The sequence below is a fragment of the Ranitomeya imitator genome, chromosome 3 (genome assembly GCF_032444005.1).
Source record: "Ranitomeya imitator isolate aRanImi1 chromosome 3, aRanImi1.pri, whole genome shotgun sequence".
NCBI classification, from domain to species: Eukaryota; Metazoa; Chordata; class Amphibia; order Anura; family Dendrobatidae; genus Ranitomeya; species Ranitomeya imitator.
The window spans coordinates 437,145,030-437,162,626 of NC_091284.1; the positions used below are offsets into that span (position 1 = coordinate 437,145,030).

The window sequence follows — 17,597 nt, forward strand, 5'->3', positions numbered from 1 at the left end:
CTCCATCATTTACAGCCTCTCCATCATTTTCAACAGCCCCACCATCAATTGCAGCCCCCTTCCATCACTTGCAGCACCCCCTCCATCATTTGCAGCCCCCCTCCATCATTTGCAGCCCCCCTCCATCATTTGCAGCCCCCTCCATCATTTGCAGCACTCCCTCCATCATTTGTAGCATTACCTCCATCATTTGCAGCCCCCTCCTCCATCATTTGCAGCCCCCTCCTCCATCATTTGCAGCCCCCTCCATCATTTGCAGCCCCCCTCCATCATTTGCATTCCCCTCCATCATTTGCAGCCCCCTCCTCCATCATTTGCAGCACTCCCTCCATCATTTGCAGCCCCCTCCATCATTTGCAGCCCCTCCTCCATTATTTGCAGCCCCTTCCATCATTTGCAGCCCCCTCCATCATTTGCAGCACTCCCTCCATCATTTGCAGCATTACCTCCATCATTTGCAGCCCCTCCATTATTTGCAGCCCCCCTCCTCTATCATTTGCAGCCCCTCCATCATTTGCAGCCCCCTCCATCATTTTCAGCGCCCCATAATTTGCAGCATTACCTCCATCATTTGCAGCCCCCTCCATCATTTGAAGCCCCCCTCCTCCATCATTTTCAGCACCCCTCCTCCATCATTTGCAGCCCCCTCTTCCATCATTTGCAGCCCCCCTCCATCATTTGCAGCCCCCTCCATCATTTGCAGCCCCCCTCCATCGTTTGCAGCCCCCCTCACCCATTTAATTCACTTTATAAAGAAACAAAAAAAGTTTTCCATACTTACCTCACAAGCGATCCCCAACTGGTGTAGCTCCTCTTCTTGTCAGGGTAGATGCTATAACTGGAAGAAGCCCATACATTGTATCATTCTCAGCAGTGAATCAGCTAGAATGTACAGTCATGGACAAACATTTTGAGAATGAGACAAATATTAATTTTTCCAAAGTCTACTGCTTCACGTTTTCTAATGGCAATTTGCATATACTCCTGAATGTCAGAGTGATCAGCTTATCAGCAATTACTGTACTTGCAAAGTCAATATTTGCCCAAAAATGAACTTTAATCCCAAAACACATTTCAACATCATTGCAGTCCTGCCTTAAAAGGAGCAGCTAACATCGTTTTAGTGATTGATCCATTAACACAGGTGTGGGTGTTGATGAGGACAGGGCTGGTGATCAATCAGTCATGATTAAGTAAGAATGACATCACTGGACACTTTAAAGGGAACCTGTCACCCCGAAAATTGCGGGTGAGGTAAGCCCACCGGCATCAGGAGCTTATCTACAGCATTCTGTAATGCTGTAGATAAGCCCCCGATGTTACCTGAAAGAGGAGAAAAAGACGTTATATTATACTCACCCAGGGGCGGTCCCGCTGCTGGTCAGGTCGGATGGGCGTCTCCGGTCCGCTGCGGCGCCTCCCATCTTCATTACAAGACGTCCTCTTCTGATCTTCAGCCACGGAAAGGTCAGAGGCCCAGCGCCTGCACACTGCAGTACTTTGTCTGCCCTCAGCAGGGCAGAGCAAAGTACGCCTGCGCCGGAGCCGTGGCTGAAGATCAGAAGAGGACGTCTTGTAATGAAGATGGGAGGCGCCGCAGCGGACCAGAGACGCCCATCCGACCTGACCAGCAGCGGGACCGCGCCTGGGTGAGTATAATATAACGTCTTTTTCTCCTCTTTCAGGTAACATCGGGGGTTTATCTACAGCATTACAAAATGCTGCAGATAAGCCCCTGATGCCGGTGGGCTTACCTCACCCGCGATTTTCGGGGTGACAGGTTCCCTTTAAAAGGAGGCTGGTGCTTGGTATCATTGTTTCTCTTCAGTTAACTATGGTTATCTCTAAAGAAACACGTGCAGCCATCATTGCACTGCACAAAAATGGCCTAACAGGGAAGAGTATGGCAGCTACAAAGATTGCACCTCAGTCAACAATCTATCGCATCATCAAGAACTTCAAGGAGAGAGCTTCCATTGCTGTCAAAAAGGCTCCAGGGCGCCCAAGAAAGACCAGCAAGCGCCAGGACCGTATCTTAAAACTGTTTCAGCTGCGGGATCGGACTACCAGCAGTGCCGAGCTTGCTCAGGAATGGCAGCAGGCTGGTGTGAGTGCTTCTGCATGCACTGTGAGGCGGAGACTCTTTGAGCAAGGCCTGGTTTCAAGGAGGGCAGCAAAGAAGCCACTTCTCTCCAGAAAAAACATCAGGGACCGACTGATATTCTGCAAAAGGTACAGGGAGTGGACTGCTGAGGACTGGGGTAAAGTCATTTTCTCTGATGAATCCCCTTTTCGATTGTTTGGGACATCTGGAAAACAGCTTATTCGGAGAAGAAGAGGTGAGCGCTACCACCAGTCTTGTCTCATGCCAACTGTAAAGCATCCTGAAACCATTCATGTGTGGGGTTGCTTCTCAGCCAAGGGAATCAGCTCACTCACAGTCTTGCCTAAAAACACAGCCATGAATAAAGAATGGTACCAGAATGTCCTCCAAGAGCAACTTCTCCCAACCGTCCAAGAGCAGTTTGGCGCCCAACAATGCCTTTTCCAGCATGATGGAGCACCTTGCCATAAACTAAATGCCTTTTCTCCCATTGAGAACTTGTGGTCAATTATCAAGAGACGGGTGGACAAACAAAAACCAACAAATTCTGGCAAAATGGAAGCATTGATTATGCAAGAATGGACTGCTATCAGTCAGGATTTGGTCCAGAAGTTGATTGAGAGCATGCCAGGGAGAATTGCAGAGGTCTTGAAGAAGAAGGGTCAACACTGCAAATATTAACTAAATCTAACTGCCAATATAACCTATTGGTACTCATAATATGATTGCAATTATATTTCTCGATATGTGATATAAATATCAGACAAACACTAATAAAAACCAGAGGGCAGCAGATCATGTGAAAATATAATTTTGGTGTCATTCTCAAAATTTTTGGCCATGACTCTATGTGCTGCTGACAGGACCTCGAATGAGCCCATACATTCTAGCACATTCACTACTGAGACAGCTAGAATGCAGTCAGAGCTGCGCAGCTGTCAAGGTAAGGCTAGTTTCACATTTGCGGTTGAGTCTGCCACCGTTTTTTAACAGAATCAGTTTACACATGACGGAAAAAACGCTGCGTTTGCATGCGTTTTTGCATACGTTTGCGCTTTTTATGTGCATGCGTTCGATATTTCCAAGAGGACATGTCTCAGTGGGCGTGTCTAAATCAGTTCCTGGACATGCGCAGTCTGAAATATGCAAGCGCATCTAACACATGCGTATGCATAGACATGCGCACAAATGCGTTCCCCTAGACAGTAATGTGTTTTTTAGCGCACTAATCCACATGCGCATGCCTGCGCATATTTGATGGAAATGTGCTGCCTAAAAAATTGCAACATGGTGCGTCAGCCGCGCCCCACTGCACACCGCTTGTTCGTAAAACAAGCACAAGTGAACGCATGCAAACGCATGAACCTGCGTCCACAATGTAAAAGAAATGAAATCAAGACGCATGCGGATGTATGTGTCAGAAACACTGTGGACAAAACCGCAAATGTGAAACTGGCCTAAGACGGCCGTGCACAGCTGCGAGAAAGCTCCTGGGCCCGGCGCCGATGTGTGCACCACAGGCCCGCAGCACACAGCACTTTAGTGCAGGATGGGGCCCCATGAGCAGTAGCACAAGAGGCGAGGCCCTGCAGGCCCCCCTGTGTGCCGCTAGTCATCGGGCCCCATACAGCAGTAAGGGCAGCAATGTCCTGATGGGTGGGTGTGTGTGTGTGAGAATATCATTCTTGGTGCCCAAGGCCGGACTGGCCATCTGGAAATTCTGGCAAATGCCAGAAGGGCCTGTCTGGTTGTGGGCTGCCTTGTCTGCTACGTTATTAACAGAATCAGTGTTCTGAAGACATCCATACTGTTAAGAGTTGGGATGGAGCACAAAGTGGCTGACACTATCACTTTCCCCAGCATGCCACGGGTATCATTAGAAATATTGGTCTTGTAGTAAATCTTGCTTTCCTCCATCCAGGGTAATCTTACTAATATTTCCCAACTGGTTCATGGGGACGGGGACAATATGGGCCTGCGTGATTTCAAATGCCAGGACTGAATTTCGGCCCCAGTCCGTTCCTGTTGGTGCCCACTATGTAGCTACATATAAATAAATGCAAGACCATCAATTGTGTGGTAAAACACACTAATATCTGGCTATAATATAATGAAGGACACGTCTTAATTATGTGGCAAGGGTTGGGGTAACCACCTCAGACTATAATGCAGCCCCCCTCATGGAATGTAATGCAGCCCCCCTCACGGAATATAATGCAGCCCCTCATAGAATATAGTGCAGCCCCCTCATAGGGTATAATGCAGCACCCCTCCAGAATACAATGTAGCACCCTAATAGGATATAATGCAGCCCCCCTCATACAGTATAATGCAGCCCCTCCACACAGAATATTATGTAGCCCCCTCAGAGTATAATGAAACCCCCTCATAAGGTATAATGCAGCCCCCCCCCCCGTAGAATATACTGTAGCCCCGTCATAGGGCATAATGCAGTACCCGTTCATATAATATTATGTAGCCCCCCTAGAATACAATGTAGACCCCTTAAAGTATAACAAAGCTCCCCTCATAGGGTATAATTCAGCCCCCCACCTCCATTATTGTCCTCATCACCACCTCCATCATTGCCTTCTCACCCACAACCTCTATCATTGCCCATTCCACCACCTCCATCATTGCCTCCTCCCTCACCACCATTGTCCTTTCCACTACTTCCATCATTTTCCTTTCCACCACCTCTCAATGCTTTCTTCCCCACCACCCCCATCTTGACCATTCCACCACCTCCATCATTGCCTCCTGACCCACAACCACCCATGTCCTTTCCACCACTACCATCATTGTCCTTTCCACCATCTCATCATTGCTTTCTCCCCCAACACCCCCATCATTGCCCATTCCAACACCTCCATCATTGCCTCCTCCCACCAGCACCACCATAATTGTCCTTTCCACCATAACCATCATTGCCTTCTCCCCCACCACCCCATCAATGCCCATTCCACCACCTCCATCATTGCCTCCTCCCCCACCACCCCAATCATCCTTTCCACCACCACCAACATTGCTTTCTCCCCCAACATTCCCATCACTTCTCTCTCCATCACCCACATCATTGACAATCTCAAATACACACACACACACACACACACACAAAGCACCATTCTCATCACTGCTCTCTCCATCACTCACATCATTGCCAATATCCAATACACACACAGCACCGCACCATATACACTCATGCAGGCAGAGACACAGCAACACTCACCTATCCGCATGTTCCCCGCAGCCGCAGCACATCCAGGAAGTAGCATCTTCGGCACCGGCAGCTTTCTCTCTGAAACATCATCCAGTCACGCTGTCAGACAGGAAGCGCCGGGCAGCGGGCAGGAAGGAGGACGGCGTCCGTTCCTTGCAGCTCCGCTTCACTACCAAGCTGCAGGGATTAGCCGCCCTGAAAGGGCCCACCTCCGGGGCACCAATGCAGCCGCACCGGATTTACATGCTGGCAGTGTTAGCCTCCGCCTGCGTCTAACACTTCCCGCTAAGTGAAATGAATACTCACTCCTCTCCACGCCCATGGGGGCGTGGGGAAGCGTGAATATTCATTTCTCTTTAGCAGCGGGGACAGGCTCCTGTCTCCAGCTGCTGCTCAGCTGACACCGGGTGGGCCCCCCTGACTGAGGGGCCCCATAGCTGCAGGGAGTGCCACTATTAGGGCTTGTTTTCACTTGCGAGGAACACGTCCGTGTCTCGCATGTGGAAACGAAGCTCTGGCGTCGGCACTGTGGAGCGGAGCGTGCGGCCGCATAGCAACACATGGAGCCGCACGCTCCGCTCTGGAGTGTCAGCACCAGAGCTTCGTTTCCACATGCGAGACACGGACGTGTTCCTCGCAAGTGAAAACAAGCCCTTAGCGTTACACCACTAGCTGGGGGCCCCTGGAGCAGTGGGGGCCCTAGGCAGCTGCTGGCCAGTATGCCAGCAGGTGTCAGTGCCTTGGCCCGCTCCGGTTTTCCAGTCCGACCCTGTGTGTGTGTTTTGACAAATATTTCCTTTGAAAACGTGTAAATGATATAGAGAATTGCTCTATGTAAAAGCTCATGTTAAATTCGCACTGTGTTCGGATGTAAATCGAACGCTAGGTGGGAAAAATCGGATTGTACGTCCATGACACTCATGCCACGCTCGGCAGGGAGACTCCCACCGATTTTTTTATACGTTTAGTGTGACTCCGGCCTTAAAGTAAGATACTACTCCCCCCACGTGCGTCTTGCTGAGGGTATTTTACTCATTTTTCCTTTTTTGTTGTGATTTTGGTGCAGATAAAACACATTTTTTTAGCACTGACAGGATTATTTACAGGCATTTTTCGGGTTCTATTTGTTAATAGCTGGGGGAGAGGATCTGAGGAATTGCTGGTTAGGCAGTTGTCTTCTGCAAGAAGTGAACCGAGCCCATCTTCCTGACTGTGGCCGTGCATGAGGTAACGGACCGGGAGCCCCAGCATGCAGGACATGGGCACACATTGACCTGTCACCAGCAGCACCCAGGTAATGGGGAAAGCCGGGGCTGTGGGGACGGAGCCATGGACGAGCCAGAGGAGGGAGACAGACGCCTGGGAGTCGTCACATAGGCGGCCGGGCGGTGCCAGAGACACCGAGACAGGAGAGGGCGGAGCGGAGAGCGGCACACAGACACCGGAGCCCGGGGTGATGGACGGCCAGCAGCGCTAGTGCGGGGGGCTCACTCCTCCTGGTGAGGGGCCACTGCACGCCAGCTTCGGAGCAGGTAAGAGCGGGCACCCCGGGCAATGCCATACAGGCGGCACAGCCGGGAGGGGACGGAGGGTTAGGAGAGGATACAGCAGGGAGCCCTGTCACTGTGAGGAGGGGATGGCATGGATGTGGAGCCTGTGCAGATGTGTTACCAGGAGGGGCTGATGGCTAGAAGCTTGGCACTGGGAACCGTGCCCACCCTACAAGCTGGAGCTGGCATGGCTGCATTGATTCGCATAGTACTATGCCGATGAAATGGGGCGATTTGTGTGAAAAAGTCTATAAAAAAATTAACCATAATAATCAATGAACGTCATCATAAAAATATAAAAAAAAACAAAAATAATTGCAAAATCATTTCTATAGACAGATGTTATGGATTCTTTGGGGAATTAGCGAACGTTAAATAGATTTCTACTAAAATAGTCATAAAACTGAGATACGCGCTACAAAAAAGGGTTAATGTGCCCCCCAGTAACGGATGCAGTGACAGTGGGCTCCCTGCCATATGCCACCACTGGTGGGTACAGTCTGGACCGGACCTGTATACCCTCTACCTATATACTTGGAACACATCTTACTGTGGGCACAGCGCCAGGAGCGGCCTCCGTACAGAATATTTACATTTTTATACTGAAAATATTTACATTCGGTATAGTGCAGATACAATAACTGTATCCAGCCTGCCATAAGCTGCCTAATGCATAGATGTGCCACCTGGATAACCCCTTGTGCTCCCTAGCAATCATTTATTCGGATCAGGGCAAGCTGTGGGCAGTCTCCATGCCAGTGGATGAGTTATTTGTGTTATGCCCATTACAATGTATGGTCTGGCCGCTGGAGCCATTCTTTCTTCAGCTCTATACTCTGGCTCCTAAACACAGAGTTTTGCTTCATGAAGGCACGTGCACAAGGGTATGACAATGTCCTAATGACCAACATTCAATATAAATGTATAATAAATATAACTAATATATATATTTATGATTACTAGATGCCTGCTCTATAACATTTACTGCATCAACTTTTCCTTTTTGGTGGTGATTATATCATTGTAGCAGTATCATTCTTTATCATGGAAGATAAAACAATTGGAGCAATGAAATACAATGGCACAATGGAAGGCGGCTGCGCTCCAAGTTTGTTGCAAAAAGGCATATTAATCCAACATGTGATGTTACCACTATTACAGCCTTTTTGTGGCATACAGTAATGATCCTCTTTGTGTCTTGCTTTTGAGGCCTCTATATAACTTTGGGGATATAGTGGTATTCTCTTCATTATGTTTTGTTTAGGTCTGTGATCATCATTGCTTGTGACTCACTCAGACATATGATGTCACTATTTGGTGTATGTGTGTGTGTGTGTATATAGATAGATAAACATATATCTGTGTGGGTGTATAAACACTGCTCCAAAAAAATAAAGGGAACACTAAAATACCACGTCCTAGATATCACTGAATGAAATATTCCAGCTGCAAATCTTTATTCATTACATAGTGGAATGCATTGAGAACAATACAACATAAAAATTATCAATGTAAATCATAATGAATATCCCATGGAGGTCTAGATTTGAGACACTCAAAATCAAAGTGGAGAATCAAATTACAGGCTGATCCAACTACAGTGGAAATGCCTCAAGACAATGAAATTATGTTCAGTAGTGTGTGGCCTCCAGATGCCTGTATGACCTTCCTACAATGCCTAGGCATTCTCCTGATGAGGTGGCGGATGTTCTCCTGAGGGATCTCATCCCAGACCTGGACTAAAGCATCAATCGACTCCTGGACAGTCTGTGGTGCAACGTGCTGTTGGTGGATGGAAAGAGGCAGATGTCCTAGATGTTGACACACTTCAGCCACACAAGGCCTAGCATTGTCATGCATCAGAAAGAACCCAGGGCCCACTGCTCCTTCATATGGTCTCACAGTGTGTTTGAGGATCTCATCCCGTTACCTAATGGCAGTCAGAGTACCTCTGGCTAGCAGATGGAGGGCTGTGCGGCCCTCCAAAGAAGTGCCTCCCCACACCAATACTGACCCACTTCCAAACCGGTCATGCTCGAGGCAGTAGAACGTTCTCCACGGCGTCTTCAGACTCTGTCACGTCTGTCACATGTGCGCAGTGTGAACTTGCTCTCATCCTTGAAAAGCACAGGGTGCCAATGTCGAATTTGCCAGTCTTGGGGTTCTCTGGCAAATGCCAGTCGCCCGGCACAATGTTGCGCTCTAAGCACATCACCCACTTGTGGACATCGAGCCCTCATACCACTCTGACAGTTTGAGCTGACACATGGATGTTAGTGGCCTGTTGGAGGTCATTTTGCAGGGCTCTGGAAATGCTCCTATTGTTCCTGCTTGCACCAAGGAGGAGGTAGTGGTCCGGCTGCTAGGTTGTTGCCCTCCTATGGTCCCTTCCATGTCTTCTGGTCTGTCTCCTGGTATCTGCTCCATGATCTGGACACTGTGCTGAAAGACACAGCTACCTTTCTTGCTACAGCTCATATTGATGTGCCATCCTGGATGAGCTGCACTACCTGAGGAAATTCTGTGGGTTGTACTGTAGACACCACCTCATGCTACTGTACATCTAGGGGTGAGAACAATGACGAAATGCAAAAGTAACCAAAACAACAGCTAAAAAGGATGAGAACAGAGAAAGGGTCATCCCCCTGCAGAACCACTCCTTTATAGAGGTTATCTTGCTAATTGCCTATAATTTCTACCTGATGACTGTTCAATTTGCACAACAGCAGGAGAAATTGATTCACAATCAGTGTTGTTTCACACTGGACAGGTTGATGTCACAGAAGTGTGATTGTGTTTACATAACTTTTGAGCAGTATATATATATATATATATATATATATAGTTTTATATATATGTATATATATATATATATATATATACATATATATATATATGTATATATATATATATATATATATATATATACATACAGTGGGGCAAAAAAGTATTTAGTCAGTCAGCAATAGTGCAAGTTCCACCACTTAAAATGATGAGAGGCGTCTGTAATTTACATCATAGGTAGACCTCAACTATGGGAGACAAACTGAGAAAAAAAAATCCAGAAAATCACATTGTCTGTTTTTTTAACATTTTATTTGCATATTATGGTGGAAAATAAGTATTTGGTCAGAAACAAAGTTTCATCTCAATACTTTGTAATATATCCTTTGTTGGCAATGACAGAGGTCAAACGTTTTCTGTAAGTCTTCACAAGGTTGCCACACACTGTTGTTGGTATGTTGGCCCAATCCTCCATGCAGATCTCCTCTAGAGCAGTGATGTTTTTGGCTTTTCGCTTGGCAACACGGACTTTCAACTCCCTCCAAAGGTTTTCTATAGGGTTGAGATCTGGAGACTGGCTAGGCCACTCCAGGACCTCGAAATGCTTCTTACGAAGCCACTCCTTCGTTGCCCTGGCGGTGTGCTTTGGATCATTGTCATGTTGAAAGACCCAGCCATGTTTCATCTTCAATGCCCTTGCTGATGGAAGGAGGTTTGCACTCAAAATCTCACGATACATGGCCCCATTCATTCTTTCATGTACCCAGATCAGTCGTCCTGGCCCCTTTGCAGAGAAACAACCCCAAAGCATGATGTTTCCACCACCATGCTTTACAGTAGGTATGGTGTTTGATGGATGCAACTCAGTATTCTTTTTCCTCCAAACACGACAAGTTGTGTTTCTACCAAACAGTTCCAGTTTGGTTTCATCAGACCATAGGACATTCTCCCAAAACTCCTCTGGATCATCCAAATGCTCTCTAGCAAACTTCAGACGGGCCCAGACATGTACTGGCTTAAGCAGTGGGACACGTCTGGCACTGCAGGATCTGAGTCCATGGTGGCGTAGTGTGTTACTTATGGTAGGCCTTGTTACATTGGTCCCAGCTCTCTGCAGTTCATTCACTAGGTCCCCCCGCGTGGTTCTGGGATTTTTGCTCACCGTTCTTGTGATCATTCTGACCCCACGGGGTGGGATTTTGCGTGGAGCCCCAGATCAAGGGAGATTATCAGTGGTCTTGTATGTCTTCCATTTTCTAATTATTGCTCCCACTGTTGATTTCTTCTCTCCAAGCTGGTTGGCTATTGCAGATTCAGTCTTCCCAGCCTGGTGCAGGGCTACAATTTTGTTTCTGGTGTCCTTTGACAGCTCTATGGTCTTCACCATAGTGGAGTTTGGAGTCAGACTGTTTGAGGGTGTGCACAGGTGTCTTTTTATACTGATAACAAGTTTAAACAGGTGCCATTACTACAGGTAATGAGTGGAGGAAAGAGGAGACTCTTAAAGAAGAAGTTACAGGTCTGTGAGAGCCAGAAATCTTGATTGTTTGTTTCTGACCAAATACTTATTTCCCACCATAATATGCAAAAAAAATGATAAAAAAACAGACAATGTGATTTTCTGGATTTTTTTTTCTCAGTTTGTCTCCCATAGTTGAGGTCTACCTATGATGTAAATTACAGACGCCTCTCATCTTTTTAAGTGGTGGAACTTGCACTATTGCTGACTGACTAAATACTTTTTTGCCCCACTGTATATACTAGATGGTGGCCCGATTCTAACGCATTGGGTATTCTAGAATATGCATGTCCATGTAGTATATTGCACAGCCCATGTAGTATATTGTCCAGCCACGTAGTATATTGCCAAACCACGTAGTATATTGCCCAGCTACGTAGTATATTGCCCAGCTACGTAGTATATTGCCCAGCGTCGTATATTGCCCAGCCACGTAGTATATTGCCCAGTCACGTAGTATATTGCCCAGTCACGTAGTATATTGCCCAGTCACGTAGTATATTGCCCAGCTAAGTAGTATATTGCCCAGTGACATAGTATATTGCCCAGCCACGTAGTATATTGCCCAGTCACGTAGTAAATTGCCCAGTCACGTAGTATATTGCCCAGTGATGTAGTATATTGCCCAGCCACGTAGTATACTGCCCAGTCACGTAGTATATTGCCCAGTCACGTAGTATATTGCCCAGCTACGTAGTATATTGCCCAGCCACGTAGTATATTGCACAGCGACGTAGTATACAGCACAGAGCCACGTAGTATACAGCACAGACACGTAGTATATTGCCCAGTCACGTAGTATATTGGCCAGTCATGTAGTATATTGCCCAGCTACGTAGTATATTGCCCAGCCACGTATGTAACAGGTTAAAAAATAAACATATACTCACCTTCCAAGGGCCCCTTGTAGTCCTGTCGCCTGTGTGCGGTGCACACGGCAGCTTCCCGTCCCAGGGTTGGTATGAGCGCAGGACCTGTGATAACGTCGCGGTCACATGACCGTGACGTCATGGCAGGTCCTTCTCGCATAGCATCCTTAGCACCGGAACCTGCCGCTTGCACTGCCGAGGACTGGACGACACGTCGGAGGGTGAGAATAACCTTTTTTTTTTAATTATTATTATTTGTAACATTAGATCTTTTTACTATTGATGCTGCATACTGAGGCCGTCGCTGATTGGTCGTGGCAATGATCGTGGGCGTTTTGCCACGACCAATCAGCGACTTTGATTCCATGACAGACAGAGGCCGCAACCAATGAATATCCGTGACAGACAGACAGAAGGACAGACAGAAAGACGGAGGCGACCCTTAGACAATTATATAGTAGATATATATATATATATATATATATATATATATATATACATAATAAAAATAAAAATTTTAAAAAATTTAGGGGGAGAACATTAACAATGCAGTCACATGGTAAGAATCTGCATAACTGATCATATACTAAATAGTTGCAAGTCAAATTTAAGTATGAGATATCTATGATGATTGTCTATAAAATGATGTTGGGAAAATGTCTCCCTAATATTAAAGAATTTAAAATGCCACCACTATTTTCCTACAGAAAAAGCAGAAATATTAAGGACTATCTAGTCAAATCAGACATAGGACCGATTAGGAAGAACACACAGGTAACCTTAACGGGTAGAAAGCAAAAGGGGTGTTTTCCTTGTTTAGGATGTGTCAATTGTGGACACATAATAAAAGGATCCACATTTCAACATCCAGAAACGAATAAAGTATATCAGATTAAACATTACCTCACGTGCAACTCTGATTACGTTATTTACCTACTGATGTGCCCCTGTAATTTGTGGTACATTGGGGAAACAACGTGTACATTTAAAGTGAGGATGAACCAGCATAGGTACACTATTAGGAAAAAGAGAATGGACCTCCCAGTACCAAAGCATTTTACTGAACACAATCACACTGAGAGAGAATTGAAATTCAAAATAATAGATGCAGTGCCTCCCAAGAGGAGAGGGGGTGATAGGGAACAGATGTTGAAGAAAAAGGAGCTCATGTGGATCTATGAGTTGAACACCCTCAAACCTAAGGGGTTAAATGTAGATTTTAGTATACATGGGACCGTATGAATGAATATCTTAGTATGGTTGCTGAATCTAACAGTATAATATGAAGTTCCATAGATATATATTGGTGTTTCTGTTTAGTTTTGAGATACCCATTTTTTAAGGATTGCATGTTTTTTGGATATGTCTATTCATTGTTGTATTATTTATTTTTTAGAAGCACCAAGGTGTGAAAATTGATGCCAAGTGGAACATGACTGTGTGGAGGATAATCAAATTCAGTATATCTACTTAGAATAAATTTAATGTACACTAGTATTTCAATAAATCATTGTGAAACAATTATATTTTTTTCCAATTCTTATTTATATAGGTGAATAGATGGCATGCCAATCAAACATGCTGCCATTTGTCGCTCCTTCACGTGGGGGCATATATAGAAGTAAAGTATTAGCCAGGGCTAGGGTGCTATCACCCTTTGCGTGTGTGGCTGCAGCGACTTGGCCTTAAAGGGTTAAGTCGTTGGGTCGCTGTAGCGCATGACCCCCGGAGACAGCCTGAGTAAGGTGCCGTCCGGAGGGTCAGGGTGGGAAGATGCACCTGTACATTGGTCCATATGGCGTGACATAATATATTGAAAAGGTTCTCTAACCCGGGTCCCGCAGTGAGGAGTAAAGCGAAGTGAACTAATGTATGGGAGGATGTGAGATTCCTCAGCAAGCTATTTGCGCATGCGTAGTCTGGGTGCTCTCCTACAAAGAGCACTATGGGAAGAGAACTAAGCCCCAATAAATATGGCGCTGACTCGCGCAGGCGCGATGTGAATATGCCGTACAGGCTAGATGATTGGCCGGCCGTTTATTCTGTAGTAGTGACGTAGCCAGACATGCGCAGTAGACATTATGAGACGCCGAAGAGAATGGCGTCCTCCACGCAGAGCATGTATCCACGGAGCAAAGTAAGAGGCACTGTATAGTTATGTATCATATATATGTATTAATTGCACAAGATATATTGCACATATGCACTTTATAATTGAGAAACACTGAATTGAATGCATAAGGTGGAACACAATTAAGGATGATTGAGCCATGTATAAATATAGGGCACAGATACTTACTCACTGCTTGAGAAAAGCTCATTGCGAGCTGAAACGTCGCCACAATATGTGGGTATATTGAACCCTGCACGTTTTTTGACATTTGCTATGGAGTGCTGCCTCTTTTTTGGATATTTATAAATGTGGATGATCGCTGGACAGATCGTCTTGGGGCTCTGCACCTGAAGATAAGTATTTCTGTGCTGTTCCTTTTCTTTTTTGGTATATATATATATATATATATATATATATACATACATAATAAAAATAAAAATTTTAAAAAAATTAGGGGGAGAACATTAGCAATGCAGTCACATGGTAAGAATCTGTATCACTGATCATATACTAAATAGTTGCAAGTCAAATTTAAGTATGAGATATCTATGATGATTGTCTATAAAATGATAGCAGTCTGAAGTTCAAAGCAAAACCAAGTGGATAATGAGATATGGAGAATGAAATTCAAAAGTTCGGAACATTGGTACACTTTTACGTTATGCTTTAAAAAAGCCAATATAGCCTAAATGTCACATATTTGACTAATGCACCTTTTTGCAGCAAACTTGCAGTGCTGCCTCCGTTTTCCAATAAATCTGCTCTTGTACGGTGGTCCACCTGAGATTATCCACCACCAGGCGTACGTACGCCCTGATTAATGCTTTACTAGTCGCGACTTGGAGTGCTGTTTGTACTGCAAACTACAATGGAACAATGTGATGTGAATGGCTTTTGCAAGAGAAAATCATTTATATCTTTGCATGAATGTCTCATAAACCTGATTGGATCGGTGGGTATCTACCCAAGAAGTATCTGCAGATGTCACTACATACAATGTCCCTGCAGTTGCTGTTTAGTATTGAGCAGTGTTGCCAAAGAGCTGCTGCCTTGTGCTTCACAGTCACAAATCCCAGAGGTGTGTTTTTGACAGCCAGATATATTTGGCGCTTCCATAACAAGACACAGGGTGGAGCGAACTGATCAAGATGATTTAATTCACAGGAGTCATTGGATTTATTAATGTTTTATTTGCTTTTTGAACCAATAGTTCCTTTCATTTGTGTATTACAATCAGGGCCGGACTGGCCATCGGGCAGTTCTGTCAAATGCCAGAAGGGCCGGTGCCAGTAGTGGGCCGCTGTGCGCCGACTCACCCTCCCCCCCAGCGCCGCCGCCGCATAGACGTCGGTCATAGACACCGGTACAGTTGAATGCAATGATGGAGGAGAGAGCGTCACCTGTCGCTCCCTCTCCCATCATTCCCCGCTCTGCCTCTGACACTGCAGGTGCGTGCGCACTCACTGTGTCTCAGGCAGTGCAGCAGCAGCCGCCTAACAGGAGCAGGGAGCACCGCGGGCACGAGGAGAGGTGAGGAGTGTATTTTTTTCTTACTGGTCTTTGAGGGGGCCATTCTAGGGGGGGATGTGGGCTCTGCTGTATACTACTGTGTGGGCTGTGCTGTATACTACTATGTGGGCTGTGCTATATACTACTGTGTGGGCTCTGCTGTATACTACTATGTGGGCTGTGCTATATACTACTGTGCGGGCTCTGCTGTATACTACTGTGTGGGCTGTGCTATATACTACTATGTGGGCTGTGCTGTGTGCTACTATGTGGGCTGTGCTATATACTACTGTGTGGGCTGTGCTGTGTACTACTATGTGGGCTGTGCTATATACTACTGTGTGGGCTCTGCTGTATACTACTATGTGGGCTGTGCTATATTCTACTATGTGGGCTGTGCTGTATGCTACTGTGTGGGCTGTGCTGTATACTACTATGTGGGCAGTGCTGTATACTACTGTGTGGGCTGTGCTTTATACTACTATGTGGGCTGTGCTGTATACTACTATGTGGGCTGTGCTATGTACTACTGTGTGAGCAGTGCTGTATACTATTTTGTGGGCTGTGCTGTATACTACTATGTGGTCTGTGCTGTATACTACTATGTGGGCTGTGCTATATACTACTGTGTGGGCAGTGCTGTATATTACTGTGTTGGCAGTGCTATATACTACTATGTGGGCTGTGCTGTATACTACTGTGTGGGCTGTGCTGTATACTTGTTGTGAATTCTGTGGCTGAATTCACTCCTGTGGTCACAAGTGGTACTGCAGCTTCTGAGCTTCCTCCCTCAGGTGTTCTGGTGAGCTCGTTAACTGCTTCATTACTTAACTCCGCCTGATGCTGCTATCCTTGCTCCTTGTCAATGTTTCAGTGTTGGATCTGAGCTTCTCCTGATTGTTCCTGTGACCTGCTGCTCTGTATAGCTAAGTGCTTTTTGCTTTTTTGTTGCTTTTTTTCTGTCCAGCTTGTCTTTTTTTTTGCTGGAAGCTCTGAGACGCAAAGGGTGTACCGCCGTGCCGTTAGTTCGGCACGGTGGGTTTTTTTTGCCCCCTTTGCGTGGTTTTGCTTTAGGGTTTTTTGTAGACTGCAAAGTTCGCTTTACTGTCCTCGCTCTGTCCTAGAATATCGGGCCCCACTTTGCTGAATCTATTTCATCCCTACGTTTTGTCTTTTCATCTTACTCACAGTCATTATATGTGGGGGGCTGCCTTTTCCTTTGGGGAATTTCTCTGGGGCAAGTCAGGCCTATTTTTCTATCTTCAGGCTAGCTAGTTTCTTAGGCTGTGCCGAGTTGCCTAGGTAGTTGTTAGGCGCAATCCACAGCCGCTTTTAGTTGTGTTTAGGATAGGATCAGGTGTGCAGTCTACAGAGTTTCCACGTCTCAGAGCTCGTTCTTGTATTTTTGGGTATTTGTCAGATCACTGTATGCGCTCTGATCGCTAAGCACACTGTGTTTCTGGATTGCCTTCATAACACCTGTCATTAGCAAACATAACAGTACAAGGAGCCTAACTAATGATTCTCAATAGAGGGAAAGAAAAAGTTCTGACATCATTTTTTTTTTTTTTTCTGCTCTGTGTTCACTTTTTTTTTTTTTTTTTCCCCTAGACATTTGGGTGATTCTGGACACAGGTGTGGACATGGATATTCAGGGTCTGTGCTCTTCAATGGATAATCTCGTTATAAATGTACAAAAAATTCAAGATACTATTGATCAGAAATCTATGTTAGAACCAAGAATTCCTATTCCTGATTTGTTTTTTGGAGATAGAACTAAGTTTCTAAGTTTCAAAAATAATTGTAAGCTATTTCTGGCCTTGAAACCTCATTCTTCTGGTAATCCTATTCAACAGGTTTTGATTATTATTTCTTTTTTGCGCGGCGACCCTCAAGACTGGGCATTTTCTCTTGCGCCAGGAGACCCTG

General features: G+C 45.7%; 1 protein-coding gene across 1 annotated transcript in view; it reads left to right on the forward strand.

Annotated features, from left to right (window-relative positions):
- Window positions 1–6,647: 6,647 nt before the first annotated feature.
- The window catches only part of RAI2 (retinoic acid induced 2), a 105,713-nt gene continuing 94,763 nt past the window's right edge, over window positions 6,648–17,597 (forward strand). The window contains exon 1 of the mRNA XM_069757334.1: window positions 6,648–6,856. The gene's annotated coding sequence lies outside the window, so the exon portion shown is untranslated. The remainder of the gene's footprint in view (window positions 6,857–17,597) is intronic.